Raw genomic sequence first — 21,446 nt, forward strand, 5'->3', positions numbered from 1 at the left:
CTACATCCGCTGCCTGGCCACACCCCAGAGACTGCAGACTTTACTTTAGAAGGCTGCCAGAAACTTTGGATATGCTACAGGAGATGGTAAGAGACTACAAATATGTTACAGGAGATGGTCAGAGATGGAAAACATGTTACAGGAGATGGTCAGAGGCAGCAAACATGTTACAGGAGATGGTCAGAGACAGCAGACAAATAGATGGTCAAGTTACGTATAGAGTAGTGCTGCCCTAGTAATGACACTGAGGCCCAGATGCAAAAACTAGGATATTGATGAACTTGCAAAACAGCCACAACAACCTGGTGAGCACGTCCGTCCGGCAAACCTATAGTGAATACAGTGGAGAGTAGCAGTAGAAGACCCGAGCTGAAGACAACGCCTGGTGAGAGAGGTGGAGTTGTGACGTGGCCGGTCTGACTCAATCAGGAGCTTGGAGAAGTGTAGACGTAGGCCCTATGCTTTCTCTACTACTCGGGAACCTCTCCCTACCGCTAGTGCTGTCCTTGACAGGGTACATCTCCCTACACTAGCCACTTCTGAAATGCCCACCAAGAACTGAGGGCAGGCACTTAAAAAGGCTCTGCTTGACCCAAGATGGTCACCAGGATCACCTGAATGTAGAGTAGCTTGCCAGAACGCTACTCCAGGGGGCCGAAGAAACCATAGAGAAACCAAGTTCAGGGGCAGCTAGTCCATTAGGGGTGCCTGGGCGCCGCTCCCTCTCTCCAGGCCACCCCCTATATGCAATGGATTGATTCATTCGAGACCTATTTTCTGATTGGCCAAAAAGAGAAGACTCCTGATTGGCCGCCGAGGAGGAGGGAGGAAGCGGAAGCCGCCGCCGACATCGCCATGATGACCTGCGGGGAACAAGAGAACTGGAGGCTGCCACCGGTGATGTGGTACTTGCTACCAACTAATGAGGGGGGGTTGGGCATACTGTTTGCCACCCCCCCCCCCCAACAAAAAAAAATTCCTCCGGCCGCAGCTGACCAAGTTTCTCCTGACTTCCTCTCCTCTTTGCAGTACTGCTCCGGTCAAACCTCACTTACAGTGGAGAAAGCAGAATGCACCTGCCTACAAGAGACTGCAAACCTACAAAAGAAGATGGTCGGAGACAGCAGACATACTACAGTAGATGGCTAGACAGCGGGCATGCTAAAAGAGATGGTCGGAGATTGCAAGCTTGCTGAAGGAGATGGTCAGAGATTGCAGACATGCTATAAGAAATGGTGAGAGACTACAGATATATTATAAGAGTTAGTCAGAGACTGTAGACGTATTACAGGAGACAGTCAGAGACTGTAGACTTATTACAGGAGATGGTCAGACTGTGGGCATGCTAAAAGAAATGGCCAGAGGCTACAGACCTGCTGTAGGACATTGGTTCTCAACCCTGCCCCCAACAGGCCATGTTTTGGGAATTTCTCTTAGATAAAATGGATTTCCAAAATACCAAGCCATTGACTCTGATCTAAAGCACCTGTGCAAGATAAAGGAAAACCTACAAACATGGCCTGTTGGTGGTACTTGAGGACAGGGTTGAGAACCACTGTTATAGGAGACGGTGAGACACTATAGACATAGAACAGATAGTGAGATACTGAGAACGTGCTGCAGAAGATGGTCAAAGACTGCTGATGCACCAAAGGAAATAGTCAGAGACTGCAAAAATATTAGGGTAGATGATCAGCGACCAGAGACCTACTACGGGTGATGATGATATACAGAGGACATGCGGCAGGAGTTGATCAGGGATGGCAGGCATGCTACAGGAAATAATTAAAGACTGCAGAGATATCTCAGGAGATAGTCAGAGACTGCAAACAGCATAGCACCCAACTGTCCCTGATTTGGAGTAATGTCCCTCTGTCCCTCATTCCTCCTCATTTGTCCCTCATTTTGTTCTGATCCATATAGATGTATATTAAATGCACTTTTTTTAATCTTTCAAAAAGCGTTTCCCATCGATAAATCTTTCATCCGATTTCTAAATTGCTGCATTTGTAAATTCCAAGAGCCAATATAAAGGTATAATAGTGGTAAAAAAAAAAAAAAAAAAGCACTGCGGCAGGTCGGCACGATCCCACGAGCCGTCATAGCTGTGCATCAGCTTTTTTAAGCGAGATGACAGGCGTGTGCACGTGTCCGCTGCACTGCTTATGCTTGTGACCGGCGGTCGGGATGCAACATCTGACCGTGTGTATGCTCCATCGGACAAACATTTTTGGTTTTCATCTGACTTTTGTTGGCTGTGCGAACAGACAAACTTTCTGGCAACAAAAGTTCAATGGAGCAAAGTCTGATCGTGTGTACAGAAAACCATAGGACTTTTGTACAAAGTACAAACAGGCATGCTCAGTACCAATGCAAAAGATCAGACAACAATACAGAAGTTGACCAAAGGTGGCGGTAAAGAGCAGAAAAACCACATGATTTGGTGAAAGTTGGCTGAAAAAGTCCTGCTGTGTGTATGCAATACAAGTTCAAGGCCGACGCCCTTTGTACAAAAATCCAAGGGAAAGTTTGTACAAAGTCCTATCGTGTGTATGAGGCTTTAGTTTTCTACCGCACATAAGCCCCATACACACGATCAGACTTTGTACAAACTTTCCCTTGGATTTTTGTACAAAGGGCATTGGCTGTAAGTTTGTATTGCATACACACAATCTGACTTTTTAGGCAACAAACACGAATGTAGTGACATTTCAACGTACTGACGACACTTCAAAAGAGGACGTTCAATTACTCTAGCGCCACCTTTGGTCAACTTCTGTATCGTTGTCTGATCTTTTTCATTGGTTCTGAGCATGCGTGTTTATACTTTGTACAAAAGTCCGATGGTTTTGTGTACACACGATCAGACTTTGCTCCATCGGACTTATGTTGTCAAAAAGTTTGTCCGTTCGCACAGCCAACAAAAGTCTGATGAAAACTGAAAAAGTTTGTCCGATGGAGCGCACACACAGTTGGATGTTGCCTCAAAATAGTTCATTTGCATGTCTGTTGTCAAAAAGTCAGATCGTGTGTACGGGCCTATAGAGTTTTTTGCTTTTAGGCCAAAAAGTACATTTTTAGTCTCATCTGACCAGAGCACCTTCTTCCACATGTTTGCTGTGTCCCCCCACATGGCTTCTCACAAACTACAATCAGGACTTCTTCAGGCTTTCTTTCAACAATGTCTGTCTTCTTGCTACTCTTCCATAAAGACCAGATTTGTGGAGAACACAACTAATGCCTTGTACACACGGACATTCTGACCACAACATTTTCTCAGATGGATTTTGTCCGAAACTTTTGTTGCATACACACGATCGGACAAATGTGATAGTTCGGAACGTGTTGACGTTCGTTACATATGATGGGACTACGTAGAGGCCAGTAGCCAATAGCTTTGGTCTCGTAATTTGATCTGAGCATGCGTGGCACTTTGTCCGTCTGAATTCTCTACAAACGATAAGAAAAGGTCCGATCAGATTTTGTTGTCGGAAAATTTGAGATCCCGCCCTCAAACTTTTTCCATCAGAATTTCAGATGGAAAAAGTCCAATAGAGCCCACACACAATCGGATTTTCCGAAAACATAATCCAATCTGACCTTTTCCGTTGGAATTTCCGACCGTGTGTACAGGGCATAATAGTTGTCCTGTGGACAGATTCTACCACCTGAGCTGTGGATCTCTGCAGCTCCTCCAGAGTTACCATGGGCCTCTTGGCTGCTTCTCTGATTAATGCTCTCCTTGCCCGGCTGGTCAGTTTAGGTGGACGGCCATGTCTTGGTAGGTTTGCAGTTGTGCCATACTCTTTCCATTTTCGGATTATGATGGTGAGATGTCACATGTATCTTTGACCTGTCTGGTGTGTTCCTTGGCCTTCATGATGCCGTTTGTACACTAAAGGTTCTCTAGCAAACCTCTGAGGGCTTCACAAAACAGCTGTATTTATACTGAGATTAAATTATACACAGGTGGACTCCATTTACCAATTGGTTCCACTAGATTTTACTTAGGGGTATCATAATAAAGGGGGCTGAATACAAATGTACCCCACACTTTTCACATATTTATTTGTAAAAAATTTGGAAAATGATTTTCCTTCCTCTTCACAATTATGTGCCACTTTGTGTTGGTCTATCACATAAAATCCCAATAAAATACATTTATGTTTTTGGTTGTAATATGACAAAATGTGGAACATTTCAAGGGGTGTGAATACTTTTTCAAGGCACTGTATGTCATTACTATATTATGTTTTATATATTTAAGTCATTACTATATTTGTATGTTAAATTGTTTGTTATATTGGTATATCATTGTTATATTGTTATGTTATATTGTCTCCCCCCAGCTGAAAGTTATGGATCAGTCTGCTCACAACATCGGGAATGTCAGGATCATCACCTTCTCCAGCACTATAGATGTTTACATTGAGAGGGGGAACGGAGAGCCGGTGTTCAGCGCCAAGCTGCCTATATCTCTGGACTCCAACTATCACAGTACTATTGAGGTGAGGTTTTTGCTGGGTTGGGCAACAGAAGGGAACTAGAAGCAGAAACTCAAGCTAAAATGTATACACACGGCAGTGTGTGAGAGCACCGGCTCCTCCCCTGTACCTCTTGGACGGGCAATCTCTTATTGAAAATCTTGGACTGAGCCATGCCCAGAAGGGCACTGCCCTGACTTACCCACTCCTGTCTTTATTTTTGATCTTGAACTGTTAAGCTTTGTAGACAACAGGCTTTTACAACACAGCAGCTAAGAACAGACAAGTAAATATGTGAGAAGGAGAGTACAGTGCCACCTGCTGGCTTTAAATGTAATGATGAAATATCACATACAAATATATTGTATTCATGTTTTTCCGCTCCGCCTTACTTTCTCTTGAGTAAAAAAACTTGTTGTTTACAGAGCTCATAAGCTAAAGCTTAAAAAAAAAAAAGTCAGAGCAGCAACCCCACCTCCTCACTCCGTATGACTCTACCTATGGTTTCACTGTCAGACAGTCTGAAAGGAGACAACTACTGCTGTGCTGGTCCTTTAACCACTTGCCGACTGCCGCACGCCGATGTACATCCCTACTTTGGGGACAGATATCGTTGCTAGCTGCCATAACCTCGGTATCCTCATGTTCGGTTGGCTACAAGATAAAAGTGGTCTCTGCGGTGGAGTCGCTGCGAGATCACTTTTATCGGTGGCGGGAGAGGGCCCCCCTCCTCCCGCTGCGATCAGGTGCTCTCTGCCGCTTACCGGAGCCGTTGGCAGCGGCGGAGGTGATCGCATCTGTCTCCTTGCTGGGTATGGGGACGAGTGCTTGGAAGATGGTCCCCCACCCGTCTCCATACCATAGCAGGGTGGAAGCGACGTCAAAACATCACTTCCAACCATACTTCTTAAAGGCACTTTTTTTTTTATTTCATTTTTTTTTTAAATGAAAAAAAATTTTTTTTATTGCATTTTAGTGTAAATATGAGATGTGAGGTCTTTTTGGCCTCCAGATCTCATATTTAAGAGGACCTGTCATGCTTTATTTCTATTACAAGGTTTACTTTCCTTGTAATAGGAATAAAAGCGACAAAAAAAGCGACACAATTTTTTATTTTTTTTAAAAAACAGTTTAAAAATAAAAAGTAAAATAAATAAGAAAAAAAAGTTTTATAAGCGCGCCCTGTCCCGCCAAGCTCGCATGCAGAAGCAAACGCATACACGAGTAGCGCCCGCATATGAAAACGGTATTCAAACCACACATGATCGGTAGAGTGAGAGCAATAATTCTAGGCCTCCTCTGTAACGCAAAACATGCAGAAATTTTTAAATGCGGCCTATGGAGATTTTTAAGGATAAAAGTTTGCCGCCATTCCATAAGTGGCCGTGACATGTTAGGTATCAATTTACTTACAATATCATTCACGATATAAAAAAAAAAAAAAATTGGGCTAACTTTGTCTTATTTTTTTTAATGAAAGTGTATTTAACCACTTGCCGACCAGCGCACGCCGATGTACGTCGACAGAATGGCATGGGCAGGCAAATGGGCGTACATGTACGTCCCTTTAAATTTTCCGCCCTACAATCGGGGGTACCACGCTGGTCGGGACCCCCGTGAGTCCGGTCGCGGGACCCGCGGACTCGATCGCCGCGGGCATTCCCACGATCGTCTCACGGAGCGGCCAAATGAAGAAATGCCGTTGTAAACAGCATTTCTCCATTCTGCCTAGCAACTAGTGACGCTGATCTCTGCTCCATGTAATTGGAGCAGAGATCAGTGTTCACTAAATGAAAGCCCAGCCCCCCACAGTTAGTAACACACCCCTAGGAACACTTAACCTCTACACTGCCACCCACTGGTTAACCCCTTCACTGCCAGTGTGATTTACACAGGAATCAATGCATTTATATAGCAGTGATTACTGTATAAATGACAATGGTCCCAAAAATGTGTCAAAAATGTCTGATGGGTCCCCCACAATGTTGCAGTTACAATAAAAATCGCTGATCGCCGCCATTACTAGTAAAAAAAAATAATAAAAAATGATTAATAAAAATGCTATAAAAATATCGCTATTTTGTAAACGCTATAACTTTTGCGCAAACCAATCAATAATCGCTTATTGCGATTTTTTTTACCAAAAATATGTAGAAGAATACGTATCGGCCTAAACTGAGGGAAAAAAATGTTTTTTTTTATATATTTTTGGGGGATATTTATTATAACAAAAAGTAAAAAATAATGCGTTTTTTTTTCAAAATTGTCGCTCTATTTTTGTTTATAGCGCAAAAAATTAAAACCGCAGGGGTGATCAAATACCACCAAAAGAAAGCTCTATTTGTAGGAAAAAAAGGACGTCAATTTTGTTTGGGAGCCACGTCGCACGGCCGCGCAATTGTCAGTTAAATCGACGCAGTGCCGAATCGCAAAAAGTGGTCTGGTCTTTGACCAGCGAATTGGTCCGGTCTGAAAGTGGTTAAAAAAAAAAAGTGCGCTTGTAAGACCCCTGCGTAAATACGGTGTGACAGAAAGTATTGCAACGACTGCCATTTTATTCTCTAGGGTGTTAGAACCCCCAACCATTATACATTTTTTTTTTCTAAGTAATTTTCTAGCAAAAAAACAAACAAACTGTTTTTAACTTGTAAACACAGAGTCTGAAAAAGAGGCTTGGTCTTTAAGTGGTTAAATAACCCATTGTACTGTGGGAATCCTGTGTTATATATAGATAAGCTGCAAGTTTCAACTGGCTGCCTCCATACAAAATATTCATTGGCTTCATAAGAAATATATTTTATTAAAGTTACTCAAAATTCAGTGACATTCATGTGTGTCTTTTCTATCTGCCTGCAGTTCCTCTTTATTGTAATCTGCTTCTACCCTTCAGATACTCGGCATTTATGGCTCCGAGCCAGTGGCTTACATCACCAAAGAGAGGGAAGGGAGGTCTTCTCGGGTCATCTTCCTCTTCCCGATGAACATGGAAGCCGCTCTGAAAGCCGTAATCCTGGCAGCCTTCCTCTATGTGGTGAGTGGAAAGGGTCGGGCCGGTCCCAGGACTCCTAGAAGGTCAGAATGGAGAGAGCAGAGAGTCCATCCAATCCTAGTAGAAAGAATTATACGAGACGTATGAGGCTTTAGCAGCCCCTCCCAAATGCCATAGTCCTGTCCAATGTCAGTACCCTTACTATTGAGGTGCTAGGGCACTGATCTCCAAACTGCAGCTCTATACAGATCTTCCTTGGGGCCTTAAGGCACCATTGACAGCAACAAGCGGGCACTGTTTCTCCAATTGACACCAACATGGGGCCTAATTCCTTCTACTCCTATTCAGGGGTAGGGCATTATTCCTTTCAATGACACCAACAATTGGAAATACTTTCTCCCACTGGCACCAACAATGGAGCACTATTCCTCCTACTGATACCATTGATGGGGCACTGTTCCGCCCTCTGACACCAATGTTAGGGTGCTCTTCCTCCGACTGACACCAATGATGGGGAACTATTCCTTCCACTGACACCAATGGTGGGGCAATAATCCTTCCACTGACACCAATGATGGGGCAGGATTCCTCCAGTTGACACCAATAATGGGGCACTATCCCTCCAATTGACACCATTATTGGTGCACTATTCCTCCCAGTGACACCAATGATGGGACTCTCTTCCTCCAACTGACACCAACGACAGGGCACGATTTCTCCAATTGAATGAATGAATGAATTAAATACTTATATAGCGCACAATGCGAACTGAATCGCCTCTAGGCGCTGTGGCGAGCTTTGATCATCTGCTAAAAGAGGAAGGTCTTGAGTTTTTTCCTAAAAGCCAGGTGATTTTGACACCGACTATGGGGCACTATCCCTCCCACTGACACCAATGATGGGTCACTATTGATCTTTTATAAAAAAGAATCAAGCGACCAATTTTATATAAAAGTAAAAAACAAAACCATAGTATAAAACTTCAACAGAAAACAAAGGAATACACATCCATGTTCAGAATATATACAATATATACATAGCCTATTACCAAAATATTTTTAGAAAACTATTTACATAAAGCAGCAGAGGGGGACCTAAGAGGCACAACCCATCACCTATGTACGCAGCCATTTATCAAACATGAATCATAAGTTTTAAAATCTAGGGTGATAAGAGACAGACAGCCACATCCGGGAAAGAGACTCCTGGCAGTCAGGGAGGGTTGAAACCCCTCCATGCTTTCAACCAAGCCCCCTGACTCCGCTTGTCTCTCTCAAGCACCCGAATCTTCTCCACCTCATGCAGAATGTCATACACTACCACCTCAACAGGAAGGATTTTTCGCCGAGTGCAGACCTGACACCGTGCGTTCCAGGTGAAATAACAGACTACTAGGCTAACTAGAAAAAATTTATCCAAACAAAAAAACACACCAGTATTAAATGCTCTGTACGCCCACTCAGCATAACCCAGCCTGGAGAGGAAAGGAACACAGAGGGCCCGCCCCACCTATTTGTACACCTCTATGTTAAAGGGGCAATGAAACGAAAAGAAAAGAAAATGGTCCATAGTCTCCTCCTCACCTGCACACTCCTCCCGAGGACAGCTACGATCCACCCCACTGCGGAATTTCAACTTGCCCCGAACATAGAGCCTCCCATGGAAGCACAACCAGGCCAGATCCCTAAATTTAGGGGGTACTCTGTCCAAATGAATCAATCTTAACCCCACCCTCAAAACTGGGCCTGGGCAATCCCTTAAGGCCAGTGGGTCATGAAAGAGTTCGCTCAAGACTCGACTCATAAGGACTTTCCTCTGAACCGATCTGAGATCTTCAGCCGACAATTGCCACTGCCGCAGTAACTTCAGGCATGGAGCAACTTAGGCTGGTAGCTGACCACGATACCCCTGAGATTCTCCACTTGGCCACCTTCTTCCCAAAGTCGTAGAAAAGGCCTAAACCAAGATCTAAATATTCCTACCCATCCAGGAGGTTCCACTGCAAGCATATTACCAATGTTAAATTTGAGAAATAGCAGTGAAAAGAAGTGGGATGACCATACCCAAGCCACCCTCCCTCCTGGATAGATAGGTGACATTCCTCTTGATGGGGTTCAGTCTGTTCCCCCACAGCATCTGGAAGAACACATTACTGACCCTAGCATAGAGAGACACTGGTAAGATGCAGACAAAGCTGACATACAAGATCAGAATCGGGTAAGTCTTAATCAGATCAACCCTTTCCCTGAGAGGTAACTTCCATCTCTTCCAGCTGGCCACCTTAGTATTGGCAATTTCCAGTCTGCCTTCCCAGTTTGAGGCCATAATCGCTGGGTCCAAATTCAATGCCTAGAATCTTTCCTGGGGCACTGGAAAGGTGTTCGGGAGATCAAACCCCTCACCTTCCTTTCCCATCCAGAAAACTTCACTCTTTTTCTGATTGATCTTGGAGCCTGATGCTTCAGAATACCGTGATGTCAGAGAAACCACCTCCTCTGCTTAATCTGACCCAGTGACAATCACCGACACATCGTCCGCATAGGCAACAACCCTCAAAGGCGGCTCACCCGGGAGCCCCACTGGCACCCCATACAACATGCCACTCTCTAGCCTCCTGATGAAGGGGTTGATTGCAAAAACATAGAGCAGGGGACAACCCTGGCACACCCCGGAGCCAACCTAAAGAACTGCCCAACCCAACCATTAACAAGAGGAAAGCTTTCTGCCCCCTTATACAAGACTTTTAACTAATCGACAAAACCACCCGGCAGACCGTACTTACTAAGGAGCAACCACAGGTACTCATGGTTAACATGTTCAAAAGCTTTTGCCTGATCCAATGTCAGCAAATACTTTCCCCAGCCTGCAGCCCTGCATTGCTCCAAGGCCTCCCGGACAGCTAAAACTGCTGTGAAGGTGCTTCTACCCTGGACCGAACAGTGCTGATGGCGAGAAAGCAAAGACTCTGCTACTGACGATAGGCGCCAGAAAAGAATCTTTGCCAGTATCTTTCTATTGACATTAAGAAGGCTGATGGGGCGCCAATTCTCAATCATCGAAGGATCTTTACCCTTTGAAAGAAGAACCACAGCCGAGTGCCTCATGGAAGGGGAAAGCACCCCCTCAGCAAGGCAACTGTGGGGGCCAGAATAGACTTAAAGGCTTTGTAAAACTCAGCCGTCAAGCCATCCGGTCCAGGTGACTTTTTGAAGGCAAGCTGTTCAATTGCCCTCATCAACTGGGATATCCTTTGTCAAATTCATCAATGGAACATCTCCACCATTTAGACCTGGAGTCCAAAAAGCTGTCCATCTTGTCACGGTCAAGCTCTTTCCTCCCAAGAAGGTTAGCATAAAAGGACCTCACAACCTCCAGGATCCCTGACCTGGACTTTGTCAAGGAACCTGTACTGTCCTTAAGGCCAACAACCATTTTTAACAGCTACACCTTGTTTGCAGTTCTGGTAAAGGTCAGGCAAGTGGTATTTCCATAGTCCCTCTCTAGAACCAAAGAGGCATGCCGGTCATATTGACACTTCCTGAGGAGGAGTTTCACTTCGGAGATTGCCCCAGGATCTCCTCCTCTCGAGACAAGAATATCCAGCTTCCTCCGTAAACGTTGGTAGGTCATGTATTTATTAAACTGTTTTCTATTGGCTAGGCCTCTGAAGAATCCAGCGATCCTCTTTTTGGTCAGCTCCCACCACTCAGCCTTGCTGCTACAAAAGTCCAGGATGGTCATCTGAGCCAAAAAGAAATTCTCAAAGGATTGTCTAACACAGGGGTGCTCAACCTTTTGAAAAGTGAGGGCCACTTAAGCAACTTGGTAACTGGTCGTGGGCCACAATGAACAGAGCAGGCAGATTACAGGTCCATGCAGAGTGGACACGGCCACAGCCCACTCTACTCTATGGGCCCTCCGATCCACCCTAGCTGAAGGGGAATGATCTCCTTCTGTTTTTTGTTTTTTTTGTTTTTTGCAAATCAGATTGGAGCGGGTCAGGTATAAAAGGAAACAAATCTGTTTACATCTGCCATTTCATAGAGGTGAATGGAGGGTTTGATTGTGTTGGACCGATTGTGTGAAAGGGGCCTTTCACACTAAAGCAGCGCAGTGCACCTGTGTATTTCCTGTGGGTTGGCTACACTTTGCCATGTACTTCTAGTATATCCTGCAGGTGTGGTGCACTTTCTGAAAACTCACCAAAATTGCAGGTAATAACAGAAGTCTATGCCTCAGTGTAGGTAACCTGAAGGTGCACTGCACCTGCGTTTGAAAGCAGCCCAGTAACCACTGTGCAGATATGCCCATATATACACTGCAACTTTAGTAATAAACTGGCCTTTAATAACAGTCTTTCCATATAGGTATCGCTGGCTGTTGCTGCCCCTGGCAGAGTGTATTTGGTATCACTCCACCTGTGGCAAGAGACGGCGCTATACAGGAAGCATCAGCTTATACATTTCTGCTCCACAGCTGCCGGCTTCACAGAAGGAGGTTGTGGGCCACATCAGAGGGCTCCGTGGGCCACTGGTTGGGCACCCCTGGTCTAACATGTTCTTCCTTGAGTAGAATCAAATTCAATCTCCAGATGTCCTTGCCCATCTGAGGGGCATCTGAAGCATTCAGGACCACAGATAGCATACAGTGATCGGAGAACTCTACTGCCTGCACCACTGGGGGTGAGAAAGCAGATGCCTCCTTCAAAAAAAAAAAAACTATCTATCCTACTCTGACTACTACCTCGATGAAAGGTGAACCTGGTGTCATCCGGGAGGTGCTTAATGTGCACATCCACAAGACCAGCATACCATACTATTTAAAAAAAGCTATCATATCCCAGCCTGTCCTTGAAGTCCTTCCTGTCCTTGGGCCTAGTTACTGTATTAAAGTCACCTCCAAAGACCACTTGCTGGGATGTAAAAAAAAATGGCCTGATCCTTGTAAAAAGGCATTTCCTGTCCCACTTTGTGTGCGGCCCATAAACATTAATTAGGCACAGGTCCTGCCCCCCCACAAGGACGTCTAAGACCATACATCTCCCAATCTCCACCTCAATAACCCGCAGGACATTTACCATGCCGGTTTTAAACAACACCGCCGTAAGGCTCGGCCGCAAGAGACCAGTAAGATGGACCATACCGCCACTCTCTCTTGGCCATATGAATATCTGCGAAGGAGGTGAGCCTAGTCTCTTGCAAAAATAAAATTTCAGCGTCTAATTGGCTGAACAAAAAGAAGGCCATGGAACGAGCTCTTACTGACTTAATGCTGGTGACATTTATTGTCACCACTTTTAACGGAGGGGGACCGCCATTTGGGTTATTGGGTGGATTGCTTCTTAGCTCCTCTCTGCTGCTCATCACCAGAAGCCTCTCTCTTTCTTGAGGAAGCCACAAACTCCATTTCAGAATCGTAACTTTGCTCCGAAGAAGCTCCAGATGAAGAAATATACCATTCAGAGGACCTATGACAGTTGAAGACAGGCACTGGAGCCCATTCCGTTCTCACCACCTGCTTCCGCTTCCCAACCTTCCTTCTCTCCTCCAGGTACTGCAGGTCAGCTTCAGAGATGCCACAATCTCTTGTTTTTTTCTTTGGAGTCTTCACAGAAGACTCCTTTACAGAGGAAGAAGTGACCTTTTTAGTACCTGCTACCACTCCTGGTGGGGGTGGTCCTCCATTTGAGACAGACTCAGAATGATAGTGATTTTTTTTTGCTGTTGACCTCTGAGAGATCGCAACTGGGGCCAGACCTCCCCATTCAGGTCTTGACCTGCACCGAGCCTCATATCGCTCCCAGAACAGGTCAAGACCCTCTGGGGATCTGCATCCAATTCGCAATAGCAGGAGAATGTGACCGGCTCTCTATGGAGCCAGTTCACATATCTCAGATGTGGCTCCGGTGCGAATTTGCACAGGAGCCCTGTGCGTCTTTTGGTCCGTTTCATGTCCAACGCACAGGACTCCTGCTGAGAGCCACATTGGCATCCAGTGTGAACTAAGCTTAAGGGTATTATTTTCCTCTGGATATTAGGTATGCTCAGGCTAAATCCCCAACTTCAGCCAAAGCTTTTCTTCTTTTAGGTTCTTATTTGTGTTCTATGTCCACACTGGGGTGAATCAGCCAAAACTCCCTCTTCTGTCACTTCGTGAATACACAAAATGTATGGAATTTGAGCGTAAATTTCCAAGATGGAGTCACAGAATGGAATAAGAATATTATTAGAGTGACCATGTCATCAAACAAAATATGGGCCACTTGTCCGTATTTGTCCTTACTCGTTTTTTCTTGTCTTCACTTGTCCTTTGTTGTCCATATTTCTTCTTGTTCTTTCTTGTCTTTACTTGTCCTTATTAATCTTTACTCATCCTTATTTGTTCTTCCTTTTTCTTATTAGTCCATTTGGACATTACCCAAATGTGAATTTTGTAAGTTGACTGGAGTTCAGCTTTAAATAAGGAATAAAAAATAGATGCAGCACACACATTCAAACTTTATTATTTAAATTGACCAAAAGATATGCCGTACATGGATTGGTTTTAATGATCTTGCCTACACACAGTCATGCTTAGTTTCAGGTCTGATCAACCAGGTAAGGAAGATTTCTCAACATCAACATCTGTACCTTGTGATATTTAGGATTAGACGGTTCCTCACCCTACATAGCTGCTGGGGAATATTTTTGCTCTAACAAATTGAATCTGGGATATCTTCTGATTGTGACCAACTTTTTATTTGAAGTGTTTGTAAACCTTAATAATGAAATTCGATAAAATAACTCATTAATTTGTCCATAGTAACTATTGGGTATTTATCTTTATTTTTAATGCAAGTCTGAGGCCGCGTACACACGGGCGGACTGTTCGCCCAACCTTGTCTGAACAGTGTTTGGGCGGACAGTCCGCTCGTGTGTGGGCTTTCAGCGGACAGTTTCAGCGGACAGTTTGACGGACAAAGTCTTTCGGAAATTCCGAAAAACTGTCCGCTGAAACTGTGTTTGAGCGAACAGTCCGCCCGTGTGTACGCGGCCTGATAGTTATGAGCAAATATCTGCAGATCCTGCCAGTCTCTTTGTGTTCCTCCAGAATTCTGACCACACCAATCATGGAAGCAGATCTGTTCTGGTGTGGTCGGTTTATGCCCTTCAGTACGACTCAGAGCTACAAGATTCCAACGTGTGGTGTGTCTGTAACTCTGTAGTCAGCCTGGCTTAGACATCTCCTGCCTAACTCCTATTGGCATTGGATCTTAGCAGGAGCTTCTGAGTCAGAGCAAGTAGCTGTAGGGTTGAACTCCACATTAGCAGACGGGGGAACGACAGTATGTTCCTCGCCAACCCATGCATCATGTCTCTGTCTGCCCTGGAAATGCATCCACATCTCACCCACATATCATAAAACCTGATAAGAAAATCCTGTGTTGTCACGTGACTATGAAATGAAGGTAGAATTTATGGGAAACCTGAGAATTACTTTTATCAATGGCTTGTGATGGCAGACTTTTTTGAATGTTGTCTGGTGTGATTTCAAATAATAAATCTTGAAATTACATATTGAATAATCTGAATGAGCAGCAGACTGTATCATATCAGGGTATCAGCAGAGAAAATATTATACCAGTGGTCTCCAAGCTGGGGCCCGGGGGCCAGATGCGGCCCTTTACTTGCATGTATCTGGCCCTTGGGGCACTATTTTATCCATTGATACGAACAAAGTAGCATAATCTTCCCCCACTGACACCAATGAGGTGACACAGTTCCTTTCCAATGACACCAATGATGAGGCACAATTCATCCCACTGACACTAACAATGGGGCATAATTCCTCCATAATTCCTCCCAATGACACCAACAATGGGGTCCAATGACATCAAGGTTGGGGCACAATTCCACCCGTTGACATCGATAGGGCCCAGTGACATCAATGATGGGGCACAATTCCTCCCACTTAAACCAATAATGGTGAGCATATACTCTCACTGAAACTGGCGTCGGGACCTTTTCTGCTCCCACTGGCCACAGTCCAGCCCTCCTAAAGTCTGAAGGACAGCAAACTGGCCCTTTTGTTTAGAAAGTTTGGAGACCCCTGTATTATACAAATTGTAAAGTCACACCATACAGATGTATCGGAAAACTTTCCAATAAGCCACTCACTTTCACATCCAACCCTTTATAATACTTATTATTCTTATATAGAATAAATCTTACGACCCCCTCCACTGTAACCCTAGCTTAGTAGATTGTAGAGTCTGGTGGTGATGTGTTTGTGCAGGTTAACAACATTGAAGGGTCCATATATAAAAACGTTGCTGGCAAATGTGTCAACCATTCTCACAAGTGCAATGGCTCTTTATTCGCCTCTCACATGGGCGGCTTAGAAAAAATATAATGCTTGGGGGTTCTAAGTAAATTTTTTAGTGAAAGTACCCCAAATATAGATTTTTACATTTATGAGAGAAATGTCAGAACTGGGCCGGCTGCAAAGTGGATAAGAGGGGATTTGCCTTTATCATAGCTGTGTATTTCTTCTTTTTTTTTTTGCAGAGTTTGCGCATACAGGAAATGTCTCGCGATCACAACCAACGCTACCACCGCCGCTCTAATGATACCAACTTCAGTTGGGCCGGTGCTGGTGGGGTAGACTTTGGGGGCAGTAACTGGGGGGGTGGTGGCGACTGTGGTGGTGGTGGCAGTGGTGGTGGCGGTGGCGACTGTGGTGGTGGTGGTGGCGGCGGTGGGGACTGTGGTGGTGGTGGTGGGGGGGACTGTGGTGGTGGTGGTGGTGGTGGTGGTGGTGGGGGGGACTGTGGGGGTATCTGTACCTAAAAACACTGTATTACAAAACACCAAGAAATTGTGAGAAAATTCAGTTGAATCTTTAGGTATGTGAACTTGACCGATGAAGTAGGATGACGAGTGACGTTGTTGCACTTCTTGAATGTTTAGATGTTATTATATTGTGCTGTATTGTATTATATTTTTCAAGTTTTGTGATTATGTAAAGAGTACCTTTATAAACCAGCAATCTGCAGGGGCTGCAGGTTTATAATGGGCTCTCCAACCCTACATATTGTGATACTTTCATGTCGCTGGACCTGGTCAACACACTGACACACCAGTAGTGATAATTAGGCTTCAGTATCTATTTTTTTTTGTAGTTTATGTGCTCCATGGACCAATGTATTTGTGGAAAGAGGTTTAGGGATATAGAATAACTCAAAATGGCAAAATTGCACAGGCCTTCTTATATCAACCATAAAAATTGATGCTCGCTCTAATTTCTTATGTAGGGGATTCCCAGTAATATAAAAATTAATGTTAAACCTAATGTTTCAGTTACAAATAGATCCTTCAAGAACAACAAGCGTTGGCCCTAGATTCTTCAGTGGCAGCTTCCCAAAGACAATAGATTCTTTAAGTACCTCTGTCCATGGTCCAAGTTTAATCAACGGCAGTCTCCCAATAGGAGTTGGTCCTCTGACCCTATGAGAGTAGTCGTAGGTAAGATCTGAGTCATGAGGTCTCCATGCAATGTCCATTATGCAGCAGCTTTGCTGAAGCTCTCATTTACATTGTTCAGACTCCCCTGAAGATGCTCCAAATGGGCAGCAATCTGCTTTATTCCCCAGGCCCGAACACAGGACATCTTAGATTCCATGGGACTTGGCTTGGGCCTCAGACAAAGACCTTCTCTACAGTATCGTTGTCTCCAGGCAAAGCCTGGGAGGAAATACGAGGACTGCCACCCTGACATCCTCTTCAAGCATCAGTTTGGGTTGGAAGAACCCTTCTGGGCTGTCAACCCAAATGTCCTCTCCCCCTCAGCTCACATCACTGGAATAAACAGCGTCAGTGATTGGCCAAAGCAGATACATATTTAGAACTCAATACATTGTTACTCATACTAACAGAAACCTGTTGTATTTTCTGAATGAGTACAATGCTTCCTCTGGTTGTGACTTCATCCACCCATCTCACCACCTCAGCCAATCAGAGGAAGCTTTTTACCTATTCCGAAAATACAAAGCTTCCTGTGAATGGCTGAGCTCAACTTGATTTTGTTGCAGTAGCTGATACTAAATTCAGCGGCGACAGTGAGTGCATCTGTTAGTAAAGGTAATAATTCATTTGGACCAGCTAGGTCCAAACAAACTATTTTAAAGTGACAGAAAGCTGATGATGGTAGTGCCCCTTTGGAAGAAGATTGAACACCTGTATATGTTATTTAGCGTCATTTGTCTTTCCTCTTCTTTACTTCCTCTCTGTGACTTATGCCTTGTACACATGGTCAGACATTCCGACAGCAAAATCCATCGGATTTTTTCCGACAGAGTTTGTGCCAAACTTGTGTTGCATACACTTGGTCGGACAAAGTTGTCAGAAAATCCGATCGTTCTTAACGAGGTGACGTCAAACACGTACGTCAGGACTATAAACGGGCCAGTAGCCAATAGCTTTCGTCTCGTAATTTATTCTGAGCATGCGTGGCACTTTGTCCGTCGGAGTTGTCTACACATGATCGGAATTTAAATGAACGGATTTTGTTGTCGGAAAACTCTCTCTCAAACTTTGTGTGTCGGAAATTCCGACGGAAAAAGTCAGATGGAGCCCACACATGATCGGATTTTCCAGCAACAAGATCCGATCGCACTTTTTCTGTCAGAAATTCCGACCGTGTGTACAGAGCATAACTCCACTTGACTTCGTAAGCTCGGGTGCTCAAGTGCATATTTTGATTGATAGGCCAACTGCCTGGCACCACACAAAATTAATAATGCCAGTACTTCCAGGTGGATTTCCAGTGTAATATAAAACCTGTTATGTCTTTTTTTCTAAACCCGTGCCTTTGATGGTAAAATGTCTGCTATGCACTGTGCTGTAATAATGACTTTATGTATGTTGTGTCTGAAAAACTACTCACTGACACTTGTGCACTTTCTATACTGTTATTCTGCAACAAAAAGGTAATAAAACATATTGTAAAAGCAGTATATTCATTATTAATGCATTGAAGTTGTTATGAGATGTCATGCCAAATGAAATAAAAGCATTTTTTTCCCCCAATCGTCTTTCAGAACAGCCACCTGAGAGACCTTGGCTCCTCCCCTCTGTAGGAAACACCTGCGCCAGCCTTCTTATAAATTTCCTCCTCCCCTGCTGCTCCTCAGTTATTTGTGTTTCCTCCAGAAAGGGGAGACACCAAGGAAACCCAGGCAGATGTCCTGAAAAGCAGCAGAGGCTGCTTGGGCAAAAACAAAGACTGACCTGTATGCCGCCCCCCGCATCACTGAGCGCAGATAGAGGTCGAGGGGACGCCTGTTCAGCTCCGAGGGTGGTGCAAGGGGGTGCATGCCGGCTGTCTCATACCTCCAGCAGCGTGAAGCACTCATCAGTGCAAATGGTGATCGGCGGCGCCAGTGGCGGGTGACGTCACATATGGCGAAAGGGGCGTGCACTTCTGGGTTCGTGGCTTCCGGTTTCCGGCCATGAAAGATGAACAGGCATCAGGCATGGGCTGGAGAGGAGCCACATTCGCTGTAGAGACAGCGGAGGCTCCGGTGGTGACACCAGCACGTCGGACACAGAGGGAAAAGGCACTACTCCAGCAGAGACCAGCTCCAGCCATATCAAGGTAAGGGGAACCTAGGGTGGAACTCCCCTGCCCTAAACCACTATCACCCAACAACCCCCCCCCGTCAAGGGTACATGGTTAAAGGGGTAAAAAAAGGGGGGGGGGGGGTTGGCAAGGTCCCTCCGGTGTCAGAGGGTGGTTCATGGGGCCCCTAGTGAGGGTAGCCCACATGAAAGAGGCTGTGCACCTGCATTGTGGCAGGTAGGAGTATGGCAGTATTAATATTGTGGGGTTTTTTCTTTATGTCATTGCAGGAAACGGATAAAACCAAGCCCTCTCACAACTCAAAAAGGAGGTGCCCTTCTTGTAAAAATACACTTAAAGATTCCTGGGGGAAAACGTTGTGCAAGGAATGTATTAATAAACTAGTGCAAGAACATTCCACTGAACAGGTTTATGATTTAGCTGCCTTTGTTAAAGAACTATCCAGTACCTTTGAATCTTTCAAAACCTTTTTTGAAGGATTTCAGATCCCACAGCTGCAGACTGCTCCTCCGTCAATACAATCATCCCAACAAAGATGCAAGCATTAACTTCCACTAGTGCAAGTCCTTTAGTAGCCCCTAGGGAGGAGGCAGGGGACCAGCCTGACAGCGCAGCATCTGGCCCCCAAGAATCTGAGGGTGAAGCACTGGAAGGGGATTCCAGAAAACCCTCCCGATACAAGCTCTCATTAGAAGAGGTAGATCAACTTTTGGGAGCCATTCATACCACATTAAGTATACAGGAATATAGATCGGGAAGCCTGGTTCCCACACCAGGCTTATTGGAAAACAAAAGCGAGCTAGTGGACTATTGCGGTACAGGTAGGGACATTAGTAAGAAGTATTTAAACCAAAGTTAAAAAACAGACAACGTTTATTCAATAATAAAATCATTGAACAAAATACAGACTGGCACAGGTGGTGATATATTTCTACTAGTTTCGCTCTAAATGAGCTTCTTCAGGAAATACATATGTCTGTAAGGAAGTATAAATGTACATGAATAAAATGATAAGAAAAAAACATTTAGGGTACAAAATAGAAGGTAGGAGGGGAAAAGTAAACACCACAAAATACATTTATGGTTCTTACCCCACTCGATGTACATTAGATATACAAACGGAAAAGAAACCTTTATCCCTACACGATCAAATGTATGAGGGTTTAGGAGAACAGGAAAAGAAGAATTTTCCTGTGCACAAGGTCCTAATAGAGGCAATTAAAAAAGAATGGCAGGAACCAGAAAGAGAACCATTTTTTTTTCTAAAGCCTTAAAGAGACGGTTTTCTTTTGCAGATGACGAATCATCAGTATGGAACAAAACCCCAAAGCTAGATGCAGCCTTCTCACAAGTCTCCCAGCACACAGATTTAGCTTTTGAGGATATGGGGGTCTTATCTGAAGCAATGGATAAGAGAATGGACTCTCTATTAACCACTTGCCGACCGCCGCACGACGATATACGTCGACAGAATGGCATGGGCAGGCATATGGGCGTATATATACGTCCCTGCCTTCCCGCGGGTGGGGGGCCCAATCGGGCCCCCCCCCCCCCCGGTGCCTGCAGCGATCGGTATTCGTTCGGGAGCGATCCGGGATGAGGGGGCGGCCATTCATTCATGGCCACCCCCTCGCGATCAATCCCGACGAATAGAAATGCTCCATGACATCACTTCCTCTCCTGTAATGTAAACACAGGAGAGGAAGTGATGTAATCTCTCCTCCGTGTCGGTATTTTTCGTTCCGGCACCGAGGAGAGAGGATCGGTGAGTTGCACCAACACGACACTACACAGTAGAACATGCCAGGCACACTCACACCCCCCCTTTACCCCCCGATCACCCCCCCAATTACCCCTGCCCCCCCAGTCACAGTGACACCAATTGCATTTTTTTTTGCATTGGTGTCATTTGTGACTGTAATAACTGTTAGGGCAGTTAGGGTTAGCCCCCTTTAGTTCTAATGTGCCCCCCTAACCCCCCCAATAAAGGTTTAACCCCGTGATCACCCCCCCGTCGCCAGTGTCACTAAGGCTGGGTTCACATTGCAGCGGTTTATGAGAACGGATGTGATTCGCACTGCAGTGCAAATCACATCCAATCTCTGTGCGATTCGAGTTCAGCCATACAGATAGTATGGCTGAATTCGCGCCGCACCCGCCGCACCCGCCGCAAATTCGCACGGGACCCTTTTTTTGGTCCGCAGCAGAATCGGATCGCATGGGTGTTCACACCATGCGATCCGAGTTTGCAGATCGCACTGCGATATGCGAACTGATCTGGGGGTGTCATTAACATTTCACTGACACTCCCAGCAGTTCGCATAGGGCAGTGTGAACTGCCGCCGGGAGGCATG

The 21,446-nt window shown here is 45.1% G+C and overlaps 1 long non-coding RNA gene across 1 annotated transcript; it reads left to right on the forward strand.

The window, feature by feature from the left end:
• Positions 1 to 4,412: 4,412 nt before the first annotated feature.
• Positions 4,413 to 16,151, forward strand: LOC143963875 (uncharacterized). The gene is made up of 3 exons (XR_013271051.1): positions 4,413 to 4,508; positions 7,375 to 7,515; positions 16,020 to 16,151. It is a non-coding gene; the product is annotated as an uncharacterized LOC143963875 (long non-coding RNA).
• Positions 16,152 to 21,446: the final 5,295 nt, after the last annotated feature.

Source organism: Lithobates pipiens, unplaced genomic scaffold (genome assembly GCF_037356315.1).
Source record: "Lithobates pipiens isolate NorthernLeopardFrog02 unplaced genomic scaffold, aLitPip1_a1.2 Scaffold_8, whole genome shotgun sequence".
Lineage (NCBI taxonomy): Eukaryota > Metazoa > Chordata > Amphibia > Anura > Ranidae > Lithobates > Lithobates pipiens.